Source organism: Hyperolius riggenbachi, chromosome 8, assembly GCF_040937935.1.
Source record: "Hyperolius riggenbachi isolate aHypRig1 chromosome 8, aHypRig1.pri, whole genome shotgun sequence".
Lineage (NCBI taxonomy): Eukaryota > Metazoa > Chordata > Amphibia > Anura > Hyperoliidae > Hyperolius > Hyperolius riggenbachi.
In genome coordinates this window covers 33,863,276-33,873,584 of record NC_090653.1, presented here as the reverse complement: position 1 = coordinate 33,873,584, position 10,309 = coordinate 33,863,276, and positions in this window count along the sequence as shown.

Sequence of the window (10,309 nt, the reverse complement as noted above, 5' to 3'; positions counted from 1 at the left end):
ACTACAAGAAAGCCTATGACTCAATGCCACACACATGAATTTGCGAACACCTGACACTATAGGAAGTCTTAAGAACACTGTGACCTTTCTTAAAGGCAACTGATCGCCTCTTACTTTAAAGGAGTCATCAGGTAGTACAAAAGAAAATAAGTGCTACTTACCGGGGGCTTCCTCCGATCCAAGCTCCCAGCATGGCCCTCGCTGCAGCTCTCCCTTCAGCCGTTCGCTGCAGCTCCGTCCCGGTCCCCCGCGACGACGTCAGGGCGACCTCCAGGTCCGCACAGTCCGCTCTGGCCCACGTGGCGGTGATTGACAGCGCCGCTCACGCAGGCGCAGTACAGGCCGACCTGGAGGTCGCCCTGACGTCATCGCGGGGGACCGGGACGGAGCTGCGGCGAACGGCTGAAGGGAGAGCTGCGGCGAGGGAGCTTGGGGCTGGAGGAAGCCCCCGGTAAGTAGCATTTATTTTCTTTTGTACTGCCTGATGACTCCTTTAAAACATATAAAATTAACCTCCTGATAAGGAAGTTTCATAATAGAGTGGGCCATTGGTGGGGGTAATATTAATTTCTTACCTAGAGGGTGCTACTCCGTTGGCCCTCCATTCTTATTGGATCAGCCATCTACCCCAGGAGAGACAGCAGCTGGTGCATTTTGAAGCTCACCGCAGAGTGGCGCAACCACCGCAATGCATGCCAGGAAATGTAGTCCGTGGATGTGAGTACATCTCCCAACATGCACTGTGGTGGTTCGCTGGGAGCTTCAAAATGTGGCAGTTGTGGTGCTGCATCTCTTCTAGGGAGGATGGCAGACCCCATATGGACTAGGGGGCCACAGAATCAGAATTCCCTTATGGGTAGGTTCATCTTATTAATTTTCACTTACAAGTGCTCAGGTGCCATTAAAACTCAATGGAATAATGGAAAGAAATACTGGGAGTTAACTAAAGACAGCTAGCACAAGTGGCTATTAGGTGCAACGTGTACCAAGGTGAAGCACTGTTCTAGGCTTGAATCCTCTGAGTCAAATAATCAAATGTATTTGATATAGATACAGATTCAAAAGTGGAACTACCATTAGACACCTATTAGACATGAATGACAATAAGCTGTATACTAAAATCAAACAAGATATCAACTTGCTGATCCACCTGATGTGATTTGCATTGAATACATCAGTGTCTTCTGACTGAAGAATTGCGGCTGAATGGGTAGTAAAAAGAGGGAAGCCTCTCAAGGTTAATGGAATGGCATCACCAGCAGGACACATAGCTAACCAGGTACATCTCACAGTCACATGGCAACCATACTGAGGAGGCAAGGAAGACAGCAACCTCTTAAGCCCCGTCTACACGAGGCGATCCGGCAGCTCGATTAGACGCCGGATCGGCTCTTCCGCATATCCGCCGCGTCCCCGCTTGTCCGCGCGTGCGTCGGATTCGATCTGCCCTCATCCCCGCGCCGCTTATCTTCTGCTCGATTCCCTGCCATTGTCCCCTCGTGGGGAACGAGCAGGGAATCGGCGGCGGCAAAATCGGACCTGACGGATCTTATCAATCGAGCCGCATCAGCAGCTCGATTGATAAGGAACATCGCTCCGTGTAGACAGAGCTTAAAACCTGGTACACACTTTCAATTGTGATTGTCTAATGACTGGCCAATTTCACCACCTCATGTAGTGTGAGGGCCAACAGATTTTCAATACTATGAACGGATTGTGTAGGTAAACTCTCATACTACATGGTGGTGTTAAAATTAGTCAGTGATTGGCCAATCAAAATTGGTTGTATGTACCATGCTTAAGATAAACAAAGTAAGACAGGCCCAGAGGTGCCAGCAGAATGGAAATAACAAGATCCATTCCATCCATACATGCATCCTGCCAGTGATCAAATACCTTGTTGGCATAGTAAGCTGGCCAAAGGGGAACACTGAAGTTCCTCGCAATGCGTGAGGGATTTGATTCTAAGTCTACCACCTAGAGCAGGCATGGGCAAACTTGGCCCTCCAGCTGTTAAGGAACTACAAATCCCACAATGCATTTGCCTTTATGAGTCATGACTGTGGCTTTCAGACTCCTGCAATGCATTGTGGGACTTGTAGTTCCTCAACAGCTGGAGGGCCAAGTTTGCCCATGCCTGACCTAGAGAGTGTACACCAGCCAGTAGGGCAGGTGAGGTCTAGTGAGTGTCAGAGACACCATACTGCATGAAACCAAGAGCATTCAGGGTATTTTAGTAAGTTGGCACCCAAAGATTAGCAGATGAGCAAATTCCTGAGGCACCGGCAGACATGGAAGAAAGATCAAGGAAGTGCCATGGGAAGACAAGTATGTCTCATTGAAAGATAGATTGACACTGGGAAATTTTACCAGTGGCCGGAAAGGGCTGAACTGGAAGGCAGCTATGAGGCACCAATCATGGCAGCACAAGAACAGACACTTTGATGTCTTTCAATGCGAAGAAAGCATTCAAGCACCCTTTAAGGGCAAAAATAGAATTTGTCATAACTCATACCTGTGGTAAGATATTTCACATTTTAATAACTTCTGAATAGCTGGCAAAAACGTTTTCCTCCATAAGCAGATCATGTCCCCATTTCCTTTACACAAGCCTAGGCAGCACGGTGGCGTAGTGGTTAGCGCTCTTGCCTTCTAGCACTGGGTCCCAGGTCCTCCCACATCCCAAAAACATACAGATAAGTTAATTGGCTTCCCCCTAAATTGGCCTTAGACTACAATACATACACTACACGATACACACATACACATATGACTATAGTAGGGATTAGATTGTGAGCTCCTTTGAGGAACAGTTAGCGACAAGACAATATACTCCGTACAGCGCTGCGTAATATGTCGGCGCTATATAAATACTAAATCATAATAATAAAAAGAATAGAGATGGAGGAAGGAGGAGTGGGACATGCGGCGAGACGGGAACGATGGAGGTCTGGTTTTTGCCGGGTCCCGCGGTAGCGACGAGCGGCGGGTAAGAGCCTTGCAACGATGCGCTGGCTCTTGCGACGATGCGCTCGCATCTCCCGGGGAGCGAGGCTGCAGTGGTGTGGTGCTGAAGGACAGCTCCCCAGCACAAATGCCTTGCTCCTCATCGCTGGCCACACAGGAGCATCGCTCAGCGAATACCTAGTATTTGCCTGAGTTATGCTCCTTTATGCAAGGACATCGCTCAGGTGAAACTGGCAATTGAATTTGCCGGTAAATCCTGAGCGATGTGAGGAGATAAGAAGCTCGCATCTTTTAAGCTTCTTATCTCCTCGAATTGCATATGGCCCTTGGTGTGAAAATATCACCTAAGTGAAAAGTCAGGAGAAAAAGTGAGTTGCATATTGGGCATGGACCCATATGCAAATAACTTTTTCTCCTCGGTTAAATTGTAACACCGTTTAAATAAATTCTTTTTAAACCCCCAGATAGCAAGAAAAGAATCAAAATATTTTTAATAGCATCTTTTCGTCTATTTTTTTATTATTATTTTTTTTTTGCACATTTTTCAATTGCAAGGTGCGGAAAAGTTATTTTAAAAAGAAGTTGAAAAATAACCTTCTAGGAGAAAACTCAGGTGAAAAAGTAATAATAATAATAATAATAATAATAATAATAAAAAGTGAATTGCATATGGGTCATGATGTCATATCTTTCACATGCTCAGTCCATACCAACCCAATTAAGAAATTAAGGACCCATCCCATTTCACTTTTTCTCCTAAGTTATTTTCTAGGTGATATTTTATTATTATTTATTGGATTTATATAGTGCCAACAAATTACGCACTGCTGTACAATAAATAAGATTACAGACGATGATAACAGGGGTGACCGACATCACAGTACAGGTAATAAGCAATAAGATACACAATGCCAGATCATACACTGGAGTAGGTCCCAATAATACAAGTTCACATTATTCTATGGGTAAAGAGCACAATCGAGTATGATACACAAGGAGAGAGGGCCCTGCCAAAGGCTTACATTCTAAGTGTGTGTGTGTGTGTGTGTGTGGGGGGGGGGGGGGGTGACACAAATGGAGGGGGGTTGCATGGAGAGGTTCTCAGCAGAGAGAGTTATGGCAGTGGTGAGGTGGGGTAGACCTCCTTGAAAAGGTGAGCTTCGAGGGCTCTTTTGAAGGTGTTGAAGGAGGGGGCAAGCCTGATAGGCGGTGGGAGACAACTCACAGGATGGGGACAACTCTAGTGAAGTCCTATAGTTGTGCATGGAAGTGCGGGATGTGTGGAGTGGTTAGGAGGAGGTTGTCGAAAGAGAGAATTGGGCGGCCAGGTGTATATCTGTTGACCAGGTCAGAGATTTAGGTCAGACAGGACTTGTGTATCAATAATGCCTTTTAAGTCACCAGCAAGCAAGAAAATACAGTTTGATAGTACTTTTTTACCAACTTTTTGGCACTGTACTTTTCAATTGCAGAGTGCTGAAAAGTTATTTTAACCACGTCAGCCTACAGGGTTGAGATTTTTTTACATCTGAGCAACTTTCACCTCCCATTCATTTGCCAATAACTTTATCACTACTCATCACAATGAATTGATCTATATCTTGTTTTTTCCGCCACTTTCTGTGGGTGGTACATTTTGCTAAGACCCACTTTACTGTAAATGCATTTTAACAGGAAGAATAAGAAAAAAACTGAAAAAATTCATTATTTCTCAGTTTTCAGCCATTATAGTTTTAAAATAATACATGCCTCCATAATTAAAACTCACGTATTGTATTTGCCCATATGTCCCGGGTATTACACCGTTAAAATTATGTCCCTATCACAATGTATGGCGACAATATTTTATTTGGAAATAAAGGTGCATTTTTTCAATTTGCGTCCATCACTATTTAGAAGCCCATAATTTAATAAATCATATCGATATACTCCTTTGACATGAATATTTAAAAAGTTTAGACCCTTAGGTAACTATTTATGTTTTTTGTTTTTTTTATTATTGTAATTTTTTTTTTAATTAAAACTTGTATGTGGGTATTTTTTGGTGTGGGAGGTAAACAGGGGATTGTAAATGTTTTAAAATGTATTTATTCAGTGTTAAAGAGACTGAAGCGAGAATAAATCTCGCTTCAGAGCTCATAGTTAGCAGGGGCACTTGTGCCCCTGCTAAACCGCCGCAATAGCGCCGCTAAACGGGGGTCCCTTGACCCCCAAACCCCCCACTGCGACACTTGGTTGCTCCTGGAGGCAGGGCTAACAGCTGCAGCCCTGCCTCCAGTCGCGTCTGTCAGCGGCGCATCGCCGCCTCTCCCCCGCAGCTCTCAGTGAAGGAAGACTGAGAGGGGCGGGGGAGAGGCGGAGATACGCGCTGACAGACGCGCGTGGGGCAGGGCTGCGGTGGTTAGCCCTGCCCCAACCAGGAAGCGCTCCCCCGCATTACAGAGGGGATTTGGGGGGACAGGGACCCTCGTTTAGCTGCGGGATAGCGGCGGTTTAGCAGGGGCACACGTGCCCCTGCTATCTATGAGGTCTGAAGCGAGATTTATTCTCGCTTCAGACTCTCTTTAAGTGTTTTTTGATGTAGTTTGCTATTTGGCCACAAAATGGCCACAGTCAAAAAGTCCTGGGAGAGATCGATCTCGCTCCCAGGAAGAAGATAGAAGCAGGGGAACTTTTTGATCTCAGAAAAGCCGCAGCGTCTGAAGAGACGCTGTCGGCTTTTCTCCGGGGGGGCCCGATCAGTGAAAGGGATTTATAATCCCTTTCATTGATCGCTGGGCTAGCGGCCCCCAGCGGGAGCGCGCATGCGGGGGCCCGCGGGAGCGCACGCAGCCTAACTGGATGAAAATTTTCGGCCAGTTAGGCTGAAGTGGTTAAACAGAAGATAAAATAATATATTCTAGGAGAAAAGTGAGGCTCCCTGCACACTGCATGCAATTCCGATTTCAATTTTTAATCGTTTTTTACATCCGATTCTGATTTTTAATCGTTACTGCATGCTGCGTTTTTTCCTCAGTTTTTCTGTTGATTGCATTCAGGGAAAATCAGAATTGCAAATCGGAAACGGAATCGCAAAACAGATTTGCAGTGTGCAGGGACTAAAGCCTGTCAGTCTGCACGTTTGACTAACATTTGGATGCTATATCTGCTGTCTATGTTGCTGCGAGCTCACAAGGATTTGTGACTTTCTCCCAAGGTGGCAGTGTATCTGCCTGCTCGCTTCAAGCTCTATAACAACATCGCAGAATTTTGACCTATGTTTTATGTTTGGGCCTTATTATCTGCCTAGTCAGTGGCTAGTGTGAGTGGTGCACCTGGTGTGGATGATTCTGGAGGTTTGCGTGGTGGGATGGCCATCCCATGTGTTTTTAAAATCAAGTATTCTAGATGTTATTTGTATTAATAAATATTTTCTATTTTCAAATTAACTAATGGTTATATCTCGTATATCGCACTAGTCAATATTTATATACCACTTCCTACAATTTTGGTACATTTGCAGTGTGCAGGGAGCCTGAATTGGATTGAGCCGTAATTGTAAAATCAATACCTTAAAGCATGAGCGGTCTGCATCAAAGAATTAGGAACAGCATTTTAGGAATGGGTATATTTAAAGAGAACCCAAGTTGGTTCTTTGGGGGGCAGATGGGACACAGAGGCATGTTCACTGCCTCATGACATGCCTCTGTGTCCCCCAACGCTCTCTGCCCCCCCCACACCGCCGCAATATTGCCCCCCGAGATTAGTGACATTATTTGTCGCCATCTTGAAGGAAAACACAGGGTAGAGGGATTCCCAGTTCAAAACGCCCGCCAGGGGCATTCCTGCATGGTTTCCAGAGCTGCCATTGGGCTCCTCTCTCTCCCTGGCCACGCCCCCTGCTGCTCACCCGCCTCCCTGCACGCTGGTGAGAGACACACAGTCTCTCCTTGCAGCGCCGTGACCCAGAGGTCACATTGTGGCCCACAGGAGTGGTGGGGAGCTGCGGTTTTTGAGGTTACTTGATCCGCTCAGCCTACTTTTTTTTTTTTTTTTAAATGAGCCCACCTCAGGCTCTCTTTAAAGAGACTCTGTAACATCGAAAACATCCCCTGGGGGGTACTCACCTCAGGTGGGGGAAGCCTCGGGATCCTAATGAGGCTTCCCACGCCGTCCTCTGTCCCACAGAGGTCTCGCTGCAGCCCTCCGAACAGCTGGCGACAGACCCGACTGTAAAATCAATATTTACCTTTCCAGGCTCCAGCGGGGGCGCTGTGGCGGCTTTCGGCTCCGAAGTAGACGGAAATACCCGATCTCAGTCGGGTCTGCTCTACTGCGCAGGCGCCGGAAACTTGCGCCTGCGCAGTAGAGCAGACCCGACGGCGATCGGGTATTTCCGCCTACTTCGGAGCCGACAGCCACCAGAGCGCCTGCGCAGGAGCCAGGAAGGTAAATATTTACGTCGCCGCTGTACGGAGGGCTGCAGCGAGACCCCTGAGGGACGGAGGACGGCGTGGGAAGCCTCATTAGGATCCTGAGGCTTCCCCCACCCGAGGTGAGTACCCCCCAGGGGACGGTTTGACGTTACAGATCCTCTTTAAGAATGTATTTTAGTTTACAGAGATGAAAATGCAAGCACCTGGAATTGTGTTGGATATAGTAGGGATGAGTTAAGGTGGCCACACACGATACAATAAAGTTATCCGATTTTACGGCAATTCGATAAATGCGTTCGGATCTCCCGAAAAAATCGAAAACTTTTTTTTCATTCGAATTTCCCATTTTTTTTTATTTTTATCTATCCGGAATGCCAGATATTTTTCTTCAATTTCTCTAAAGATTGTATGGTGTGCGTTAGAAACCATTAATATACACACCCAAGCAATTTTCTCAGAGTTTCCAATCACTTTTTATCATAATTGGGTAAAAAATTGAACATAGGTGTGTGGTACATTGGCCATATTTTTGAAATGTTACAATCAGTCAGAGAAATTGATTGCAATTCTTAAATTTAACAGATATTTAAAAAATTGTATGGTGTGTGGCCACCTTAAGGTGTATGATGTCCAGCAGAAACACCATTAATGCCATTTAGCCTGGTCAAGTTCATATTGTTCTAGGACAAGATTGTACCCAAGCAAATCACTCATAAGCATGAGTTATGAAGTCTTGGAGCTCAAAACTGACCTAAATGGACTTCAAAGCTCTTGAGCTAAAATCTGTTGTGTGTCACTGGTCTTCTGAACTTGGTTGTACCTGTGCTTGGAGGAAGGATAAGAGGCGCTCACTTCTGCATCTAGACCCATTGAGTTATACTCCTGTTTGCCTGATGAGGCGGGACCACACCTGCGAAACGCGTTGCACTAAGTGGAGTTCAATAAAATATTTTTGTATTGATATATTGTGACTCAATTGAGTTTTATATTTTTGAGGGAGGTAAGTCCACCTGAACATCCCCCTCTTTTAGACGGTTTTTAAACGTTTTTATTCTACTCTGGCGCCTCTGTACACCAAGCCTTGCTGAAATCTTGGTTGTACCTGTATTTACCTCTGCAGCCATATGACTACATTTCATAAGTTTAATTTAATACAGCAGTTGTGAAACAATTTGTTCAGTGTGAGGTAAAAATACCTAATCTGTTTATGCTAAACTGTTTCCCAGAAATCCTGAATACATTCAGAGCATGTGGCTGCCAGGAAGAACTGAGGATACCTATTTCAGCACCAGAGAAGTTAAATAATATACTGCTTCCCTGTGCTCTGCAAGGTAGGGACCAGGTGGAAAGGTCCATACTTCTGGGGGCAAAAATCATTGGTTCTTAGGGTGGGGTCCCCTCATTTAATTTCCGCTGGGTGGCACTGTGAGATTTATTATTATTTAGTATTTATATATCGCTAACATCTTCAGAAGCGCTGTACAGAGTATATAATGTCAGTTAACTGTCCCTCAGAGGGGCTCACAATTGAATCCCTACCAGAGGCATATACTGTATGTATGTATCACAGTCTAGGGCCAATTTTAGGGGGAAGCCAATCGACTTATCTGTATGTTTTTGGGATGTAGGAAAAAACCAGAGTGCCCACAGGAAACCCACACAGACACGGGGAGAACATACAGTACAAACTCGTTGCAGATTTTGCCCTGGCTGGATTTCATACCGGGAATCCATCGCTGCAAGGAGAAAGTGCTATCCACTAGCACCACCAAGGCACCACCGTGCTGTCCAGATTTAGTTACGTCACTGTACCTGTCACTACTTGACATCCATTGTCTGTCACTATGTAACACCTGTCTATTCCTCATCCCCAGTATCATACAGCAAGATGTAGACTTGTGAAAATGTATATGGGGAAAACACTGAAAAAACATTATAGTTTACTATAGTGTTGTATTCAATAAATTGTGAATATACAGTTGTCATCTGAGATGGTAAGCCTTTTTAAATGGTTCTAAATTATTTAAAAAATGTTGGGTGCCTCCTGTTAGCAGCTATCTTGTGGTTCCATCCCTGTTGGGGGGGGGGGGGGATTGAAATTTTAGTCTTGGTTCTTAAAATTTTAAAATTCTTAAAATTTATTTTTTGGGAGAAGTAACCGCACAACCTCGCAAAGTCTGGGACAGTATTTTCCATTAGCAATTATACTGGTTGCAAATTGGGCCGCCAGAGAGTGTGAGTTTTCAATTTATGTACTATCTGACACTTAGGTTTTGCAAGAAATTACTACATTAGACTAGACCCCTTGTATCCCTGTGTCTTCTCTTTACGTAAAAACTATTCTTTTGGCAGGCTCTGGCAGGTAGTGATGAGAGAATTTTAGTAGCAGGTGGTGATTGGTAGATTGTTGCGGCAGGCAGACAGTGGTTGCTAGATTCTAGTGGCAAACAGCATAGACAAACGCGGGGGGGGGGGGGGGGGGGAGGGGATTACAGCTGCCCAGAATACCTCCTCAGACGGGGGGGTGGTGCAGTGTCTGGGGACAGGCACAAGTTGAGACATCAGAATATCTGCAGGTATCCTGCAGCTCACAGCACTGCCCTCTCTTTCCCTGCTACAGTTGATTTTGGATGGAGCAGCAGCGTGTGTACGGAACATGGAGTAGCGGCGTGTGTACAGAGCATGGAGCAGCAGCATGTGTACAGAGAATGGAGCAGCAGCGTGTGTACAGAGAATGGAGCAGCAGTGTGTGTACAGAGCATGGAGCAGCAGTGTGTGCACAGAGCATGGAGCAGCTCAGGGGAACTTAACAAAGTCAGGTATAAATAAGCACAGCCCTGTGCCCTACGGTGTAATGCTTCAATTTCCCCTTCATTACCAGTGTCAGCTGTCCTCATTATTATCTGTATCCAAACTGCTCCTGATCG